The sequence below is a fragment of the Phyllobates terribilis genome, unplaced genomic scaffold, assembly GCF_046119375.1.
Source record: "Phyllobates terribilis strain yellow unplaced genomic scaffold, ASM4611937v1 Scaffold_298__1_contigs__length_2340664, whole genome shotgun sequence".
Classification (NCBI taxonomy): Eukaryota; Metazoa; Chordata; class Amphibia; order Anura; family Dendrobatidae; genus Phyllobates; species Phyllobates terribilis.
Window position 1 is genome coordinate 123,375 of NW_027363058.1, and position 19,831 is coordinate 143,205.

General features: G+C 46.5%; 7 non-coding genes and 1 pseudogene across 7 annotated transcripts; all 8 read right to left on the reverse strand.

Moving 5' to 3' along the window:
• Positions 1-450: 450 nt before the first annotated feature.
• LOC141220679 (U2 spliceosomal RNA) lies at positions 451-652 on the reverse strand (annotated as a pseudogene).
• A 6,140-nt stretch (positions 653-6,792) lies between these two features.
• LOC141220636 (U2 spliceosomal RNA) lies at positions 6,793-6,983 on the reverse strand. Its single transcript, XR_012288841.1, has one exon. It is a non-coding gene; the product is annotated as a U2 spliceosomal RNA (small nuclear RNA).
• A 1,115-nt stretch (positions 6,984-8,098) lies between these two features.
• On the reverse strand, positions 8,099-8,289 carry LOC141220647 (U2 spliceosomal RNA). The gene has a single exon (XR_012288852.1). It is a non-coding gene; the product is annotated as a U2 spliceosomal RNA (small nuclear RNA).
• Positions 8,290-9,404: 1,115 nt separating this feature from the next.
• Positions 9,405-9,595, reverse strand: LOC141220658 (U2 spliceosomal RNA). The gene has a single exon (XR_012288863.1). It is a non-coding gene; the product is annotated as a U2 spliceosomal RNA (small nuclear RNA).
• A 1,115-nt stretch (positions 9,596-10,710) lies between these two features.
• Positions 10,711-10,901, reverse strand: LOC141220669 (U2 spliceosomal RNA). The gene has a single exon (XR_012288870.1). It is a non-coding gene; the product is annotated as a U2 spliceosomal RNA (small nuclear RNA).
• A 1,115-nt stretch (positions 10,902-12,016) lies between these two features.
• LOC141220680 (U2 spliceosomal RNA) lies at positions 12,017-12,207 on the reverse strand. The gene has a single exon (XR_012288876.1). It is a non-coding gene; the product is annotated as a U2 spliceosomal RNA (small nuclear RNA).
• Positions 12,208-13,322: 1,115 nt separating this feature from the next.
• On the reverse strand, positions 13,323-13,513 carry LOC141220691 (U2 spliceosomal RNA). The gene has a single exon (XR_012288883.1). It is a non-coding gene; the product is annotated as a U2 spliceosomal RNA (small nuclear RNA).
• A 1,118-nt stretch (positions 13,514-14,631) lies between these two features.
• On the reverse strand, positions 14,632-14,824 carry LOC141220656 (U2 spliceosomal RNA). Its single transcript, XR_012288861.1, has one exon. It is a non-coding gene; the product is annotated as a U2 spliceosomal RNA (small nuclear RNA).
• Positions 14,825-19,831: the final 5,007 nt, after the last annotated feature.

The following is a 19,831-nucleotide window of genomic DNA, read 5'->3' on the forward strand; positions in this document are numbered from 1 at the left end:
TAAGCGCAGCAGAGTAACCAGCGCACATACCTGTTAGCTCAGGTGAGTTTAAAAGGCTGCTGTTGATAACAAGGGCATTTGCTAAATAGATGGTGTGTGTGCAACAATATACTGAAAGGTCAATTATATTGTGCAGCTTATCTCACCACCTGTAGTTATTTAGGTGAAAGCTCCAAAATGCTTGCCTAATATGTCTGTTTATCCAAAAGGAAGTAAAAAGGGAGAGCTAGAAAGATAGCATTGCATCACATTACATGGCAATGCAATGCACAGTTGCTGAAGTTGAACCAAAATGAGCTTGTAATCTGGCTTCTGCAACTTTGAACATGAAAAATCCAATGAGGAGAAGAAAAGCAAAGCCAAAGAGTCCATCCCAAAATCCGACAAACAAGCAAAATGAACAAAAAACATTGAATTCAATTCTTTCTGATTTTAGAAACTGCATTAAAGAAGGGGTGCACCGGTCCTGGAGATACTGCAATACCAGGTCAATGCGTGGAGTGGACAGAGCAAGCTCTTTTTCCATCTCCCTGTTCTAAAAATCCATTTAATATATGGTCCCCAGATAGGGGACGTATCAGATATTAAACTGATAAGAACAGATTTTTTTTTTTTTTTTTTTTACAAAACCATTCAGGTTTAAAACAATAATGCAGAATAAAAGGTCGTCTCTTCATCTGAAAAAAACAACCATTCCACAATCATTTATCGTTTAAAACTCATCATGATGGTTTCTTTTATTATCCAGTTAAATTGAAAAAATGCAATATACACATCAGAAAAAAACAAAATTACAGACTAATTATATGTTTCCATTTCCGGAATTTCCATACTCCCTCTGCATCCATCCCACCTTTCATATCACATTTATAATAGAAATATAACTTCTCAAGGACCATTTTAACACAATCATCCACCTCAAAACGCTCATTTTTAAACACATACAAGTTCCGGCAATTCCACAAAACCTCCTTCACACAAGCCAAAAACAGCCACAAAATCCTATCCTTTTCACGGTTTAACATGCATAACCCAAACATGACAATTTCAAAATTCAAACGCTTCACCCCAGTCAATTCCATACATAACCCACCCAATTTAGACCAAACATCCTTCGCAAACCTACATGACCATAGAACATGATGGACCTCTTCATTACACCCACACCGCTCTCTCGGACACCTTTCAGACACCGCCAACCCTTTCCTTTTTTGTACACTCCTCACAGGTAAAATCCCATGCAAAGACATCCAAACTAAATCTTTCTGTTTGTTAGACATATCATGTTTGACCAGCTTACACCAGACATCCTCCGCTTCAGCTGACCTTAACCCATTAATTTCACACATCCTATTATCCGCACACATCCTTTTCACCATGCTTTTATTCTTCAGAAAACTCACCATCTGAACTTTCTCAAGATGAAATTTTTTGATAAAACATTCCAATTGTAAGTACCAATAAGGGCATACATAAGCAGTAGGTTTACAGTTATCATAATTCATCCATTTTAACCGATGGAAGACGGAGCCTCCAAGGTATCTACACATACATGCAGCCTTGGATTGCTTTAATAAAAGTCCTGCAAAAAAACTAATACAATTCAGACCAATAAAAGTCTCGATGTTAGGGAATCCTAGGCCACCATTCCTTTTACACCTATGAAGAAATTCCCTCTTGGCCTTCTCTATATTACTGCCCCAAAGGAACACAAAAAGTAATCTATTAATCTTCTTCAAAACTCCAACAGATGGGGGAAAAATCAAAGCTACATAAATAAGCATAGGGAGAATGATACTTTTAATGATTAAAATTTTCCCAGTAAAGGACAGATCACGCAGACACCATAATTCCAATTTCCTTGCAATTTTACCACCCAGATCCTCCCAACTCTTGTCCCCTTTTAAACTCTCATCCAGACACACCCCCAACACTTTAATCCCCCCTTCCACACATTCCATATCTGCATCACTCACTTTTTTACTACTAAAAAATCCCTTAACCTTACTTTTTCCCAATTTATTTTGAAAGCAGAGGCCACACAAAAACATTGGACTAACCATTTAACCCTTGCGACATCACTCTCAGAATCACACAACACACACACATCATCCATATAACCAATCACTTTAATAGCCTTACCATCACAGCCAGGGATCAAAAACCCCTTTAAAACTGTATCCCTTCTAATAAGCTGGAGAAGAGGCTCCATCACACAAATAAACATGATTGGAGAAAGCGGGCATCCCTGCCTCACCCCTGACAATATTTCAAAAGACTCAGATAAAAAACCATTCACCTGCACCACACTTCTAGCACCCTCATACATTCCCATAATCAATCTAACCAAGCGCTCTGGAAAGCCCATCTTCAACAACACATTAAACAAAAACACATGAGCCACACAATCAAAGGCCTTTTCAAAGTCAAGCGCACATACAATCACACCTTTCTTTCTACTCTTACAATCCTCTAGCACATCCCTCACCAGACAAATGTTCTCTTGTATCCTCCGTTCAGGCACTGCACACACTTGTTCCTCCTCAATCACAGATGCTATCACTTCTCTCATACGACAAGCCAAAATTTTCGCAAAAATCTTATAATCAGCATTAAGCAGCGTAATTGGTCTCCAGTTGGCTAGCCTCTTTCTATCACCTTTTTTAAACAATAACACAACCAAACCTCCCTTCATACACTCAGGCATACTCACTCCGGCAAACAAGGATTTCATGACTTCAAACAGATCCTGAGAAACAACGTCCCAATATTTTGCATAAAAATCACATGGGATTCCATCCTGCCCAGGGGATTTGTTCTTCGGAGACTTGGAGATCACACCCAACAATTCTTTCTCTGTTAAATCATCCATCAAAGCCTGACTTTCACTTTCTGTAACAAAATTTCCAAGTACCTGCAAAAACTCATTCTCGTTCCCCAAATCACACTTTTTCTCCCCATACAAGCCTTTATAAAAATTAACCACTTCCTTGATCACTCCCTCACCATGTACCTCATCACCCTTATCATTCACTAACACATGCATATCCCGTTTACCACCACACATTTTCTTAAAAAAGAAGCGCGTACATTTCTCATTCTGTTCCCTAAACTTCACTCTCGACCGGAATATGATTTCCTTTCCTCGTCCAAACATCCAATCACCCATTTCGTTCTTCATTTTAACCAACTCACTTTTAACATCTATACCCATAGCTCTACATTCATGCAAAAAGGAAATCCTCCTATTTATTTGTGTATATAATAATCTCTTCTTTTTAGCCTTAATATAGCCAATTTTCCTGAAAAAATCCCTAATTCTAACCTTGACCCACACCCACCATTCCAAGATATTGCAAAAATCCCTTTTCCTCCTCACCCAACCATGGTATTTTTTTGAAAAACACCTGAAAACTTGCTTGTCATCCAGAACACTCACATTCATCCGCCACCTCCCTTTGCCATAGAAAAAACCATCCACCTCAAACACCCCAAGCAAACACATGATCAGAGAAGCAAACTTTCTCTTGGGAATACTTAACACATTTAACTGCCGGTGAGGAAACAAAAAAATAGTCCAGTCTAGACTCGGCATGGCCATCATCTGAATGATATGTAAAAGGTCCCGGCTTCTCCGACACAGCATCCCTAAGGGAGAAGTCTTTAGTCATTTGGTTCCATAGATTACCTGTAACATCCACTTTAGATTGCCATGAACCTGCCCTTGCTTCTTTTGAAAAAATACAGTTAAAGTCACCAATAACAAAAACAGGCAACTTGCCATGCAAAAAAAAGTCAATTTTTTGAAGAGTGATAAGCGCTCATTTTTATCCACATTTGCATATATGCAAATTAGTTTAAAGTCCCAACCAAGGTATGATAGAGTGATACAAGCACATCTTCCTTCCAGAATAATAGTTTTCTGTTTTAAGCGAATGTCTCTGTTTTGGATAAGGATTCCAATGCCATCATTTCTGTTAGTATTAGAAAAGGACCACACTGCCTCCCCATACAGCCACTCATTTTGTTTAGGAAATTTAGATAAACCACATTCTTGAACACATATAATGTCACAGCCCTTAGATGCCAAATAGTCCAGAACAGTGGCACGCTTTGTCGCTGATGCAAACATACGTACATTCTGGGAGATTATTTTCAGCCGCAGGACCATAGGTGTCAATGCAGGTTATGGAGACCGGGAAGACCAGAAAAGGAAATCAACATGTCTCAGGCCACCTCAGAAAATTCAAATAGGCTCTCCAAGCCTGCCACATCCTTTTCCTCTAAGAAACCTTCACTAGGTGATATGGGAGTGGCCTTATAAGGTTCATTCAAATGTGAGTCCTCCCCAGAGTCAGATACGACGGAAAAAGGGTTGTGAGACTCAAAAGACTCAAATTTCTTCTTTCGTAACCTCTTTACAGTTTTACCAGTCTTCTTCTGTTTGGCCAAGGCTTTACAAACGATGGCAGCATTTTCAGCTGAAGGCATCCTGGCAGCCTCTATTTCCTCTGGAGAAACTGACCACTGTATGTCAACGGAACTTGGGGCAGACATCTCCTCAGAGCTTTCCACCTCCTCAATTACCTCACTGAGAGCCGTCTCAGCCCCTGACCCAGAAGGCAACTCTACAGGTGGTGCCACACCCACGTCAGGCTGCACCTGGTCTCCAAGATTTCCCTCTACAGTGATATCATGCACCTCAGCCACAGTGGGAATAAAATCCACCACTTCCTCCACCATTGTAGTAGTTTCAGGAACAACACGAGGGATTTCAGTAGGGCCCTCCTGTGCCTGAGGAGCCCCCTGTCTCTCCCCCCATGTCCTACGTCTCTCAGTATTAAGACGCGCCAAAAAAACCTGACGGCTAACATTAGGACATGATCTACAAGTGTGGCCATTTTCACCACATAAGTCACATATTGCAGGATAGGGACATTCAAAGGCTTCATGCCCTGATTTTTTACAATTCCTACAAGTTACATCAGAGGTACATTCCGCAGCTATATGGCCATAACAAAAACATTTCCTACAAAAAGAGGGCTGACCAGGATAATGTAGGAATCCTCTATTTCCTCCAATGGAGAAATTTGCAGGTGGGTGCATGGTTCCACCAATACCCTCAGGGTCAGATTTGAAACGAGCCCAAAATTTCACATTCCCATTGAAAACAGCAAAAATATTCTTTTGCATGATTCCCCCCCTTATTACTGAGCAATACCGTGATAAGAAAGCTCTAATCAAAGGGATCTCCACAAACGGGTTATACATGTGTACAGTAATGGGCCTTTCAATATTAGAAAACAAAGGCTTAGGGATTATAAATTGTAAATACTCATGATGTCTTTTCTCTTTTAAACGCTGAAAGAAAGTCAAACAGTCTGCTTCCAAGTAGAAAGAAATGTCATAATTACCAGCTTTAGGAAACTCCTGGATACAAAAAATCTTCTCCAGTTTAAATCCCGTCAATTCCATCACTATATTCCGGACAATAAATTCCAAGCCGATGTTATGTCTGTGGTCCTCAATAACCTCCAATCGCACGGTATTCTTTACAGCCGCCATTGTAATGCCCAAGGCACGGATCGCTTTCTCCACCACACGAGCCGAAAATACGCACCCCTCAGCCCAGACCGAGGCAAACACCCCGATCTGAGCCAAAAGGCCGAGAAGCGATAACCAGAATTGGTTTCAAACTACGGAGCCACCCAAGGATCCTGAAAAGTCCATTTGTGGAGATGAGCTCCTGGACTCCCGTTAAGAAGACATGTTGTCAACCTCTAGATCCCTTACATGCCTGCACTTTTCGGCTTGCTGCTGCTGCAATCCACGCGTTTTAGATCTGCATAACTCCACCTCTTTAAACACAGCACCTTCACCCCCTGCTGTTCCCACCCGCCTCAACACCGTTGGAAGGGAGGAGAACCAATTAAGGCGGGGGGTGGGGTGGAACGAGCAGCTGTCTACCCTTAGCAGGAGGGCTCCTGATTACATACCTCTCCTGCTGCTGCTGCTGCTGGCTGTCCAGCAGCAGACTGAAGGTGGCTGCTGCTGTGCACAGGTATATAAAGGCTCAGAGCCTATTATGACACGCGCAGCCAGCGTTCCATTGCCACATTCCATCTACTGCAGGCAGGATACCTGGCTGGCTGAATGTCGCTGAGAAGCTCACAGAGACCGCCATAAGCAACAGTTTAACAGAATGCCACAGACTAATCAACCAAACTTTTTGGGTTGGGTTCTCTTTTATAGTCTGCAGGCATTAAATGAAAGAAGTCAGTGTTCCAGCAGAAGGAGACAACGTTTCAGAAAAGGCATTGTAGCAAACCAAAAAAGAAATTTTAAGCGCAGCAGAGTAACCAGCGCACATACCTGTTAGCTCAGGTGAGTTTAAAAGGCTGCTGTTGATAACAAGGGCATTTGCTAAATAGATGGTGTGTGTGCAACAATATACTGAAAGGTCAATTATATTGTGCAGCTTATCTCACCACCTGTAGTTATTTAGGTGAAAGCTCCAAAATGCTTGCCTAATATGTCTGTTTATCCAAAAGGAAGTAAAAAGGGAGAGCTAGAAAGATAGCATTGCATCACATTACATGGCAATGCAATGCACAGTTGCTGAAGTTGAACCAAAATGAGCTTGTAATCTGGCTTCTGCAACTTTGAACATGAAAAATCCAATGAGGAGAAGAAAAGCAAAGCCAAAGAGTCCATCCCAAAATCCGACAAACAAGCAAAATGAACAAAAAACATTGAATTCAATTCTTTCTGATTTTAGAAACTGCATTAAAGAAGGGGTGCACCGGTCCTGGAGATACTGCAATACCAGGTCAATGCGTGGAGTGGACAGAGCAAGCTCTTTTTCCATCTCCCTGTTCTAAAAATCCATTTAATATATGGTCCCCAGATAGGGGACGTATCAGATATTAAACTGATAAGAACAGATACTACACTTGATCTTAGCCAAAAGGCCGAGAAGCGATAACCAGAATTGGTTTCAAACTACGGAGCCACCCAAGGATCCTGAAAAGTCCATTTGTGGAGATGAGCTCCTGGACTCCCGTTAAGAAGACATGTTGTCAACCTCTAGATCCCTTACATGCCTGCACTTTTCGGCTTGCTGCTGCTGCAATCCACGCGTTTTAGATCTGCATAACTCCACCTCTTTAAACACAGCACCTTCACCCCCTGCTGTTCCCACCCGCCTCAACACCGTTGGAAGGGAGGAGAACCAATTAAGGCGGGGGGTGGGGTGGAACGAGCAGCTGTCTACCCTTAGCAGGAGGGCTCCTGATTACATACCTCTCCTGCTGCTGCTGCTGCTGGCTGTCCAGCAGCAGACTGAAGGTGGCTGCTGCTGTGCACAGGTATATAAAGGCTCAGAGCCTATTATGACACGCGCAGCCAGCGTTCCATTGCCACATTCCATCTACTGCAGGCAGGATACCTGGCTGGCTGAATGTCGCTGAGAAGCTCACAGAGACCGCCATAAGCAACAGTTTAACAGAATGCCACAGACTAATCAACCAAACTTTTTGGGTTGGGTTCTCTTTTATAGTCTGCAGGCATTAAATGAAAGAAGTCAGTGTTCCAGCAGAAGGAGACAACGTTTCAGAAAAGGCATTGTAGCAAACCAAAAAAGAAATTTTAAGCGCAGCAGAGTAACCAGCGCACATACCTGTTAGCTCAGGTGAGTTTAAAAGGCTGCTGTTGATAACAAGGGCATTTGCTAAATAGATGGTGTGTGTGCAACAATATACTGAAAGGTCAATTATATTGTGCAGCTTATCTCACCACCTGTAGTTATTTAGGTGAAAGCTCCAAAATGCTTGCCTAATATGTCTGTTTATCCAAAAGGAAGTAAAAAGGGAGAGCTAGAAAGATAGCATTGCATCACATTACATGGCAATGCAATGCACAGTTGCTGAAGTTGAACCAAAATGAGCTTGTAATCTGGCTTCTGCAACTTTGAACATGAAAAATCCAATGAGGAGAAGAAAAGCAAAGCCAAAGAGTCCATCCCAAAATCCGACAAACAAGCAAAATGAACAAAAAACATTGAATTCAATTCTTTCTGATTTTAGAAACTGCATTAAAGAAGGGGTGCACCGGTCCTGGAGATACTGCAATACCAGGTCAATGCGTGGAGTGGACAGAGCAAGCTCTTTTTCCATCTCCCTGTTCTAAAAATCCATTTAATATATGGTCCCCAGATAGGGGACGTATCAGATATTAAACTGATAAGAACAGATACTACACTTGATCTTAGCCAAAAGGCCGAGAAGCGATAACCAGAATTGGTTTCAAACTACGGAGCCACCCAAGGATCCTGAAAAGTCCATTTGTGGAGATGAGCTCCTGGACTCCCGTTAAGAAGACATGTTGTCAACCTCTAGATCCCTTACATGCCTGCACTTTTCGGCTTGCTGCTGCTGCAATCCACGCGTTTTAGATCTGCATAACTCCACCTCTTTAAACACAGCACCTTCACCCCCTGCTGTTCCCACCCGCCTCAACACCGTTGGAAGGGAGGAGAACCAATTAAGGCGGGGGGTGGGGTGGAACGAGCAGCTGTCTACCCTTAGCAGGAGGGCTCCTGATTACATACCTCTCCTGCTGCTGCTGCTGCTGGCTGTCCAGCAGCAGACTGAAGGTGGCTGCTGCTGTGCACAGGTATATAAAGGCTCAGAGCCTATTATGACACGCGCAGCCAGCGTTCCATTGCCACATTCCATCTACTGCAGGCAGGATACCTGGCTGGCTGAATGTCGCTGAGAAGCTCACAGAGACCGCCATAAGCAACAGTTTAACAGAATGCCACAGACTAATCAACCAAACTTTTTGGGTTGGGTTCTCTTTTATAGTCTGCAGGCATTAAATGAAAGAAGTCAGTGTTCCAGCAGAAGGAGACAACGTTTCAGAAAAGGCATTGTAGCAAACCAAAAAAGAAATTTTAAGCGCAGCAGAGTAACCAGCGCACATACCTGTTAGCTCAGGTGAGTTTAAAAGGCTGCTGTTGATAACAAGGGCATTTGCTAAATAGATGGTGTGTGTGCAACAATATACTGAAAGGTCAATTATATTGTGCAGCTTATCTCACCACCTGTAGTTATTTAGGTGAAAGCTCCAAAATGCTTGCCTAATATGTCTGTTTATCCAAAAGGAAGTAAAAAGGGAGAGCTAGAAAGATAGCATTGCATCACATTACATGGCAATGCAATGCACAGTTGCTGAAGTTGAACCAAAATGAGCTTGTAATCTGGCTTCTGCAACTTTGAACATGAAAAATCCAATGAGGAGAAGAAAAGCAAAGCCAAAGAGTCCATCCCAAAATCCGACAAACAAGCAAAATGAACAAAAAACATTGAATTCAATTCTTTCTGATTTTAGAAACTGCATTAAAGAAGGGGTGCACCGGTCCTGGAGATACTGCAATACCAGGTCAATGCGTGGAGTGGACAGAGCAAGCTCTTTTTCCATCTCCCTGTTCTAAAAATCCATTTAATATATGGTCCCCAGATAGGGGACGTATCAGATATTAAACTGATAAGAACAGATACTACACTTGATCTTAGCCAAAAGGCCGAGAAGCGATAACCAGAATTGGTTTCAAACTACGGAGCCACCCAAGGATCCTGAAAAGTCCATTTGTGGAGATGAGCTCCTGGACTCCCGTTAAGAAGACATGTTGTCAACCTCTAGATCCCTTACATGCCTGCACTTTTCGGCTTGCTGCTGCTGCAATCCACGCGTTTTAGATCTGCATAACTCCACCTCTTTAAACACAGCACCTTCACCCCCTGCTGTTCCCACCCGCCTCAACACCGTTGGAAGGGAGGAGAACCAATTAAGGCGGGGGGTGGGGTGGAACGAGCAGCTGTCTACCCTTAGCAGGAGGGCTCCTGATTACATACCTCTCCTGCTGCTGCTGCTGCTGGCTGTCCAGCAGCAGACTGAAGGTGGCTGCTGCTGTGCACAGGTATATAAAGGCTCAGAGCCTATTATGACACGCGCAGCCAGCGTTCCATTGCCACATTCCATCTACTGCAGGCAGGATACCTGGCTGGCTGAATGTCGCTGAGAAGCTCACAGAGACCGCCATAAGCAACAGTTTAACAGAATGCCACAGACTAATCAACCAAACTTTTTGGGTTGGGTTCTCTTTTATAGTCTGCAGGCATTAAATGAAAGAAGTCAGTGTTCCAGCAGAAGGAGACAACGTTTCAGAAAAGGCATTGTAGCAAACCAAAAAAGAAATTTTAAGCGCAGCAGAGTAACCAGCGCACATACCTGTTAGCTCAGGTGAGTTTAAAAGGCTGCTGTTGATAACAAGGGCATTTGCTAAATAGATGGTGTGTGTGCAACAATATACTGAAAGGTCAATTATATTGTGCAGCTTATCTCACCACCTGTAGTTATTTAGGTGAAAGCTCCAAAATGCTTGCCTAATATGTCTGTTTATCCAAAAGGAAGTAAAAAGGGAGAGCTAGAAAGATAGCATTGCATCACATTACATGGCAATGCAATGCACAGTTGCTGAAGTTGAACCAAAATAAGCTTGTAATCTGGCTTCTGCAACTTTGAACATGAAAAATCCAATGAGGAGAAGAAAAGCAAAGCCAAAGAGTCCATCCCAAAATCCGACAAACAAGCAAAATGAACAAAAAACATTGAATTCAATTCTTTCTGATTTTAGAAACTGCATTAAAGAAGGGGTGCACCGGTCCTGGAGATACTGCAATACCAGGTCAATGCGTGGAGTGGACAGAGCAAGCTCTTTTTCCATCTCCCTGTTCTAAAAATCCATTTAATATATGGTCCCCAGATAGGGGACGTATCAGATATTAAACTGATAAGAACAGATACTACACTTGATCTTAGCCAAAAGGCCGAGAAGCGATAACCAGAATTGGTTTCAAACTACGGAGCCACCCAAGGATCCTGAAAAGTCCATTTGTGGAGATGAGCTCCTGGACTCCCGTTAAGAAGACATGTTGTCAACCTCTAGATCCCTTACATGCCTGCACTTTTCGGCTTGCTGCTGCTGCAATCCACGCGTTTTAGATCTGCATAACTCCACCTCTTTAAACACAGCACCTTCACCCCCTGCTGTTCCCACCCGCCTCAACACCGTTGGAAGGGAGGAGAACCAATTAAGGCGGGGGGTGGGGTGGAACGAGCAGCTGTCTACCCTTAGCAGGAGGGCTCCTGATTACATACCTCTCCTGCTGCTGCTGCTGCTGGCTGTCCAGCAGCAGACTGAAGGTGGCTGCTGCTGTGCACAGGTATATAAAGGCTCAGAGCCTATTATGACACGCGCAGCCAGCGTTCCATTGCCACATTCCATCTACTGCAGGCAGGATACCTGGCTGGCTGAATGTCGCTGAGAAGCTCACAGAGACCGCCATAAGCAACAGTTTAACAGAATGCCACAGACTAATCAACCAAACTTTTTGGGTTGGGTTCTCTTTTATAGTCTGCAGGCATTAAATGAAAGAAGTCAGTGTTCCAGCAGAAGGAGACAACGTTTCAGAAAAGGCATTGTAGCAAACCAAAAAAGAAATTTTAAGCGCAGCAGAGTAACCAGCGCACATACCTGTTAGCTCAGGTGAGTTTAAAAGGCTGCTGTTGATAACAAGGGCATTTGCTAAATAGATGGTGTGTGTGCAACAATATACTGAAAGGTCAATTATATTGTGCAGCTTATCTCACCACCTGTAGTTATTTAGGTGAAAGCTCCAAAATGCTTGCCTAATATGTCTGTTTATCCAAAAGGAAGTAAAAAGGGAGAGCTAGAAAGATAGCATTGCATCACATTACATGGCAATGCAATGCACAGTTGCTGAAGTTGAACCAAAATGAGCTTGTAATCTGGCTTCTGCAACTTTGAACATGAAAAATCCAATGAGGAGAAGAAAAGCAAAGCCAAAGAGTCCATCCCAAAATCCGACAAACAAGCAAAATGAACAAAAAACATTGAATTCAATTCTTTCTGATTTTAGAAACTGCATTAAAGAAGGGGTGCACCGGTCCTGGAGATACTGCAATACCAGGTCAATGCGTGGAGTGGACAGAGCAAGCTCTTTTTCCATCTCCCTGTTCTAAAAATCCATTTAATATATGGTCCCCAGATAGGGGACGTATCAGATATTAAACTGATAAGAACAGATACTACACTTGATCTTAGCCAAAAGGCCGAGAAGCGATAACCAGAATTGGTTTCAAACTACGGAGCCACCCAAGGATCCTGAAAAGTCCATTTGTGGAGATGAGCTCCTGGACTCCCGTTAAGAAGACATGTTGTCAACCTCTAGATCCCTTACATGCCTGCACTTTTCGGCTTGCTGCTGCTGCAATCCACGCGTTTTAGATCTGCATAACTCCACCTCTTTAAACACAGCACCTTCACCCCCTGCTGTTCCCACCCGCCTCAACACCGTTGGAAGGGAGGAGAACCAATTAAGGCGGGGGGTGGGGTGGAACGAGCAGCTGTCTACCCTTAGCAGGAGGGCTCCTGATTACATACCTCTCCTGCTGCTGCTGCTGCTGGCTGTCCAGCAGCAGACTGAAGGTGGCTGCTGCTGTGCACAGGTATATAAAGGCTCAGAGCCTATTATGACACGCGCAGCCAGCGTTCCATTGCCACATTCCATCTACTGCAGGCAGGATACCTGGCTGGCTGAATGTCGCTGAGAAGCTCACAGAGACCGCCATAAGCAACAGTTTAACAGAATGCCACAGACTAATCAACCAAACTTTTTGGGTTGGGTTCTCTTTTATAGTCTGCAGGCATTAAATGAAAGAAGTCAGTGTTCCAGCAGAAGGAGACAACGTTTCAGAAAAGGCATTGTAGCAAACCAAAAAAGAAATTTTAAGCGCAGCAGAGTAACCAGCGCACATACCTGTTAGCTCAGGTGAGTTTAAAAGGCTGCTGTTGATAACAAGGGCATTTGCTAAATAGATGGTGTGTGTGCAACAATATACTGAAAGGTCAATTATATTGTGCAGCTTATCTCACCACCTGTAGTTATTTAGGTGAAAGCTCCAAAATGCTTGCCTAATATGTCTGTTTATCCAAAAGGAAGTAAAAAGGGAGAGCTAGAAAGATAGCATTGCATCACATTACATGGCAATGCAATGCACAGTTGCTGAAGTTGAACCAAAATGAGCTTGTAATCTGGCTTCTGCAACTTTGAACATGAAAAATCCAATGAGGAGAAGAAAAGCAAAGCCAAAGAGTCCATCCCAAAATCCGACAAACAAGCAAAATGAACAAAAAACATTGAATTCAATTCTTTCTGATTTTAGAAACTGCATTAAAGAAGGGGTGCACCGGTCCTGGAGATACTGCAATACCAGGTCAATGCGTGGAGTGGACAGAGCAAGCTCTTTTTCCATCTCCCTGTTCTAAAAATCCATTTAATATATGGTCCCCAGATAGGGGACGTATCAGATATTAAACTGATAAGAACAGATACTACACTTGATCTTAGCCAAAAGGCCGAGAAGCGATAACCAGAATTGGTTTCAAACTACGGAGCCACCCAAGGATCCTGAAAAGTCCATTTGTGGAGATGAGCTCCTGGACTCCCGTTAAGAAGACATGTTGTCAACCTCTAGATCCCTTACATGCCTGCACTTTTCGGCTTGCTGCTGCTGCAATCCACGCGTTTTAGATCTGCATAACTCCACCTCTTTAAACACAGCACCTTCACCCCCTGCTGTTCCCACCCGCCTCAACACTGTTGGAAGGGAGGAGAACCAATTAAGGCGGGGGGTGGGGTGGAACGAGCAGCTGTCTACCCTTAGCAGGAGGGCTCCTGATTACATACCTCTCCTGCTGCTGCTGCTGCTGCTGGCTGTCCAGCAGCAGACTGAAGGTGGCTGCTGCTGTGCACAGGTATATAAAGGCTCAGAGCCTAATATGACACGCGCAGCCAGCGTTCCATTGCCACATTCCATCTACTGCAGGCAGGATACCTGGCTGGCTGAATGTCGCTGAGAAGCTCACAGAGACCGCCATAAGCAACAGTTTAACAGAATGCCACAGACTAATCAACCAAACTTTTTGGGTTGGGTTCTCTTTTATAGTCTGCAGGCATTAAATGAAAGAAGTCAGTGTTCCAGCAGAAGGAGACAACGTTTCAGAAAAGGCATTGTAGCAAACCAAAAAAGAAATTTTAAGCGCAGCAGAGTAACCAGCGCACATACCTGTTAGCTCAGGTGAGTTTAAAAGGCTGCTGTTGATAACAAGGGCATTTGCTAAATAGATGGTGTGTGTGCAACAATATACTGAAAGGTCAATTATATTGTGCAGCTTATCTCACCACCTGTAGTTATTTAGGTGAAAGCTCCAAAATGCTTGCCTAATATGTCTGTTTATCCAAAAGGAAGTAAAAAGGGAGAGCTAGAAAGATAGCATTGCATCACATTACATGGCAATGCAATGCACAGTTGCTGAAGTTGAACCAAAATGAGCTTGTAATCTGGCTTCTGCAACTTTGAACATGAAAAATCCAATGAGGAGAAGAAAAGCAAAGCCAAAGAGTCCATCCCAAAATCCGACAAACAAGCAAAATGAACAAAAAACATTGAATTCAATTCTTTCTGATTTTAGAAACTGCATTAAAGAAGGGGTGCACCGGTCCTGGAGATACTGCAATACCAGGTCAATGCGTGGAGTGGACAGAGCAAGCTCTTTTTCCATCTCCCTGTTCTAAAAATCCATTTAATATATGGTCCCCAGATAGGGGACGTATCAGATATTAAACTGATAAGAACAGATTTTTTGATTGAATATATCTTTTATTAGCACAAAAAATAAGTTAACAGACAGTGTACAGTGCCGCAGCCCAGTACACACAGAATTCTACATCATATTTACATAGCATGAGGATACGACGCACTAACTAGACACATCACACCCCTATGCTACACAAAACACTCAATCTGAAAGAAAAAGCATGTCAATCAATACAGTACGACGAACCGTGATAAGGGATGGGGATTGGGAAAAAGGGGATGGGGAGGGGAAAATCACAGGCCCGAAGCTTTATTGAAAGACAAGACACATAAGGGGAGAGGGGGAGGAGGGGTTTAGTCCTCGTCCTCGTCCTCCGGACCGTCCATGATGGAATAGTCTCTGAGCAGGCTGTGGATCAGCCTGCGGCAGTCCTGGATGGACATCCTCTCCCTCCTCAAGATGAGCCGGTTCCTGGCGACCCAAACGGCATCCTTGAAGCAGTTCATAAGGCGCCAAGCCTCCTGGATGGCTCCGACGGTATGAACCCCAGGGAAGAGTCCGTAAAGCACAGAATGGTGCGATAGGCTCGCCCTGGGGACAGAGTTCCTCAGGTCGTCCTCAAGTGCAGTCAATAGGCGCTGTGCAAATCCGCAGTCCCAAAAAGTGTGCAAAGATGTTTCCTCCACGAAGGGGCACCTTGGGCAGTACCGGGTCTTGCACAGGTTCCGGGCATGCATGAATGACCGGACGGGCAGTCCGCCCTGAATCGCCATCCACGACAAGTCCTTGTGCCCGTTGGTCAGCCTGTCAGACGACACATTTGTCCACACAGTCTCCAGCGTGTCCTGGTGAAGTCCTGTAATGTTCTCCACGTCATCCTTGGCTCTGATTAGCTTGTGGATAGTTTTGGGCTTCCACAAGTCGGGCTTGAGTCCCTCCAGTTGATGCTCCCCCACAAATCGAACGACGTCTCCGTAGAACCATGGCGTCGTCCAGTTGTAGGGGAAGGAGCTGTCCCACTTGTCCCAGCCGAGTCGCCTCCAAAGAGGAAGCAGGAAGAAGCGAGACATGGACCTGCCCGCGGAGCCATTCTTGACTTGCAAAGTCCGGCGGACACAATCACACACAAAAGAGGATCGCAGGAGGGTGGGGATATCTGGAACGCCCTTCCCACCCTTGCGAGGCTCCTTGTACATGACGGCCCGCCTGACTCTGTCCATCTTGGATCCCCAGACAAAGTGAAACACTGTCCTGGTAATGGCCCTGCACACAGTGACGTGTGGGGGCCAGGCCTGCGCCGTGTACTGCAAGACGGGCAGGACCTCATTACGCAGGACGAGTGCCTTACCCTCACAAGTGAGGTGTCTGAGGCTCCAGAGTCCGATCCGTTGCTTCACCTTGGCCAAGCGTTCTTGCCAGGACTTGAGGGCCGCTCCTTCCTTCCCGAACCAGACTCCCAGCACCTTGAGGAAATCCGGTTGAATGTTGAAGGGGAAGGGGGCGGAGGAGGCCGGCTGCCAATCCCCGAAGAGCATGGCTTCCGACTTCCTGCAGTTGACTTTGGCCCCTGAAGCCCGGCCGAACCTCTCACACGTCTGGACGAGGGCGTCGACTGAACCACGATCAGCGCAGAAGACGGTGACGTCGTCCATGTAGAGCGAGCACTTGACCTCGTGTCGTCCCGGACCCGGTGCGGTGATCCCTCTGATCTCTCCATTCTGCCGGATAGCCTCTGCGAAGAGTTCTATAACACAAACAAAAAGAAGAGGTGATAGAGGGCAGCCTTGTCTGACCCCAGAGAGGACAGGGAAGGGGTCAGTCTTCCAGCCGTTCACCAACACCGAGCTGTGGATATCAAAATACATCAGACGGACATACGAACAAAACATGTTACCCAAACCTAACCGGTGCAGAGCTCGGCCCATGAACTCGTGGGAAACCCGGTCGAAGGCCTTCTCCTGATCCAAGGAGACCAGGGCCGCGTGTGCGCGGCGGACCTTGATGTACTCGACCGTGTCCCGCACGAGAGCGAGGCTGTCTGCGATGCGACGTCCAGGGATGCCGCAGGTCTGGTCCGGGTGGATGATCCGTCCGATGACCGTCTTAAGTCGTGTCGCCATCGTCTTGGCCAGGATCTTGTAGTCCACGTTGAGCAGAGTGATGGGACGCCAATTCCTCAGGTCGCACCTCTCTCCCTTCCGCTTGTACAGGATCGTGACCATTCCTTCCCTCAAAGATGGAGGCATTCTACCCTCCACCACCATCTCCTCGTACAGGTCCAACAGGTCCGGACAGATGAGGTCTCCCAGCGCTACATAGAGCTCCGCTGGAAGACCATCACTGCCCGGGGTCCTTCCGGTCCTAAAGGATTTAGCGGCAGAGAGCAATTCGCCCACCATCAGAGGTTTGTCCAAGGCTGCCGTGCCTGCAGGATCAAGATGGTTAGTGATACCTGACAGGAACTTATCAGCAGCGTCGGGGTCGGTAGTCTTGTGGGAGTAGAGTTCGCTGTAGAAGTCGCTGACGACCCTCATCACGTCCTCCTTCCCACGTCGCATGTTTCCGCTCTCGTCTCGCAGCTCGTTCAGGGGCGTGTGACCGGCATGAAGTTTCCTGAAAAAGAATGAGTTACATTTCTCACCCTTCTCCAGATTCTCCACTTTGGAACGGAAGATGATTCGCTTGGACTCCTCCTCAAAGTGCCTTTTCAGGCTCTTCTTGGTCTCCTCCAGCTCCTCCCTCACGTCCCAGCCGCAGTGAAGAAGGTCCTGCAGCGACCGCAGCTCGCGCTGCAGCCCTCTGAAGTCCCTCCTCTTCTCACACGCCTGTTGTCGACCCTTGGCCTGAAAGAAACAGCGAAACTCAAGTTTAACATATTCCCACCAATCAGAGACTGTTTGGAAGCTACCCTTGTAGGACTGCCACATTGCGTAGGCTGCTCTCAGCTCCTCCACGACTTCATCCTGAGCCAGCAGAGCACAATTCAGCTTCCAGGAGCCGGGGCCGGACGGAAAACCGTCGCCGAGGACACCTTGTAAGTGAATGGCTCTGTGGTCGGAGAAGAAGCAGGAGACCATCGAGTGCCTACTCTGCCTGACTGCCCGAGAGGTGAACACAAAGTCAATCCTGGAGCGGAGTGAGCCATCGGGTCGGCTCCACGAATAGTTCGTGGAGCCTCTCCCCATGGAGCCCACCACGTCCTGAAGAGAGGCCTCGGTTACCATCTCGATGAGCAGCTTGGACGTGATGTCCAACTTGGCAGATGTGCCAGAACTACGACCGTCCTCCTCGATGGGGCAGTTGAAATCCCCGGCCATCACTAAGGTCCTGGTGGTGGCAAGCTGAAGCCGCAGGGTCTGGAAAAGCTCCAAACGCTCATTCTTCAGTGGGGACGCATACACGTTGATGAACCTGACAGGTTCTCCCGCCCAGTTGCCATCTACAACAAGAGCCCTGCCGCAGATGAGCTCCTGGACGGACTCAAGCGTGAATGCGCCCCCCCTGATCAGAATTGCGACCCCCGCAGACTTGCAGTCACCCCCACCGGACCAGTAGGATGGACCGTGGGACCACTCCCTGGCCAGATGTTTGAAGGACCTAGAGGAGGGAAGGGAACATTCCTGCAACATATAAACATCACACAACTGGGAAGTAAGGAAGGCATAAATAGTCTGACGTCTGAACTTGTCCTTGATGCTCCTGACATTAATGGAAAATAAGTTAATATTAGCCATCATGTAGGGAAAAAAGAAAAAGTTAGCGCAGGCAATACACCTTAGTTACCACTCCGGTCGGGTGGTCCCTCGTCGGTGTTGACTGCTGGTGACGGGATCACCAGCAGGCCCTCTTCCTCCATCTGGTCAAGCAGCGCGGCCTCGATCTCGGCGACCACCAGTTCCTCCTCTTCTGGCTCGGCCACCAGGGTCTCAACCATGTGCTCCATCTCTTCTGGCTCAGGGAGGGTATCCTCCTTTTCGCCTACGAAATCCAGAATCTTCTTTTTGGAGGATTCAGTAGCAGGGCTGTCCTCCACCTTCCTCTTTCCCCGGGTTGGAACTGGGGAGACAAGAAGGGGAAAATCCTCCTCGGAATAGATAGCGGCGGGTGGAGGAAAGGTTAATTCCACCGCTACCATGGTCTGGGGAGGGAGAGTGGCTGCCGGGGCAGGGGAAAGGACACCTTCTGAGGAGTAGGGGAAGGAGGAAGTGGAATCCTCAGCAGGGGTGGCCGGGGTGGGGGGTGATTGGACGGGGGTGGCAGGGGGAGGGATCGAGAGAGGGGTGACAGAACTCTTACCCTCCTTTGACTTTTTCTTCTGCTTCGGAGCTGCTGGGACCGTCGCTGGGGCTTTGGCCACCGACTCCTTGACCGCTTTGGCCTTGGTCGTCTCGGCCTTGGCCGCTGGGGCCTTGGTCGTCGCGTCCTTGACCTTCACAGGCCTGGTCGTCGGGGCCTTGTCCTCCGTAGCTGGGGTCGTCGCAACCACCGATGCCCAGGATCTCTCACGCCTGGGGCAATCCTTGTACAGATGAGCCGCCAGCCCACACAGGTTGCAGGACGTCTTCTTCGGGCAGTCCTTCGAGCTGTGTCCCGTCACTCGACAAATCCTGCAGGCATCCTCCTTGCAGTCCTTCATCTCGTGGCCGTTCTTGCCGCATCTCCTGCAGTTCCGCGGCATGTCCGGGTAATAGATGAGGCCGTAGGAGTTGCCCAGGGAGAATGTCGGGGGCAGGTGCCGAAGTCCGTCTGAGTACGCCAGGTCCCTGTGAAGTCTAACGGTCACCGACCACTTACCTGTCCAGAAGCCGAGTCCATTCAGGATGTGAGATGGTTCCTTCACAACCAAACAGAAGCGTCTCAGGAAGGTACAGATGTCTTGGCCTGGGGTGTGCGGGTTGCGCATGGAGACCGTGATCCTCCTTTCATCCCTCTGGATAGGGCAGCTACCTGTAAAGGCAGAGAAAGAATTATCCGGTCCTTTTGCGCTTACCATTTCCCAGAACCTCCTGCAGGTGTTCACAGTGGCGAAGGTGACGAAGAAGATCCCCGTCAAGAAGGTCTGGATGCTGAGGGTGTCCGACCTGGAGA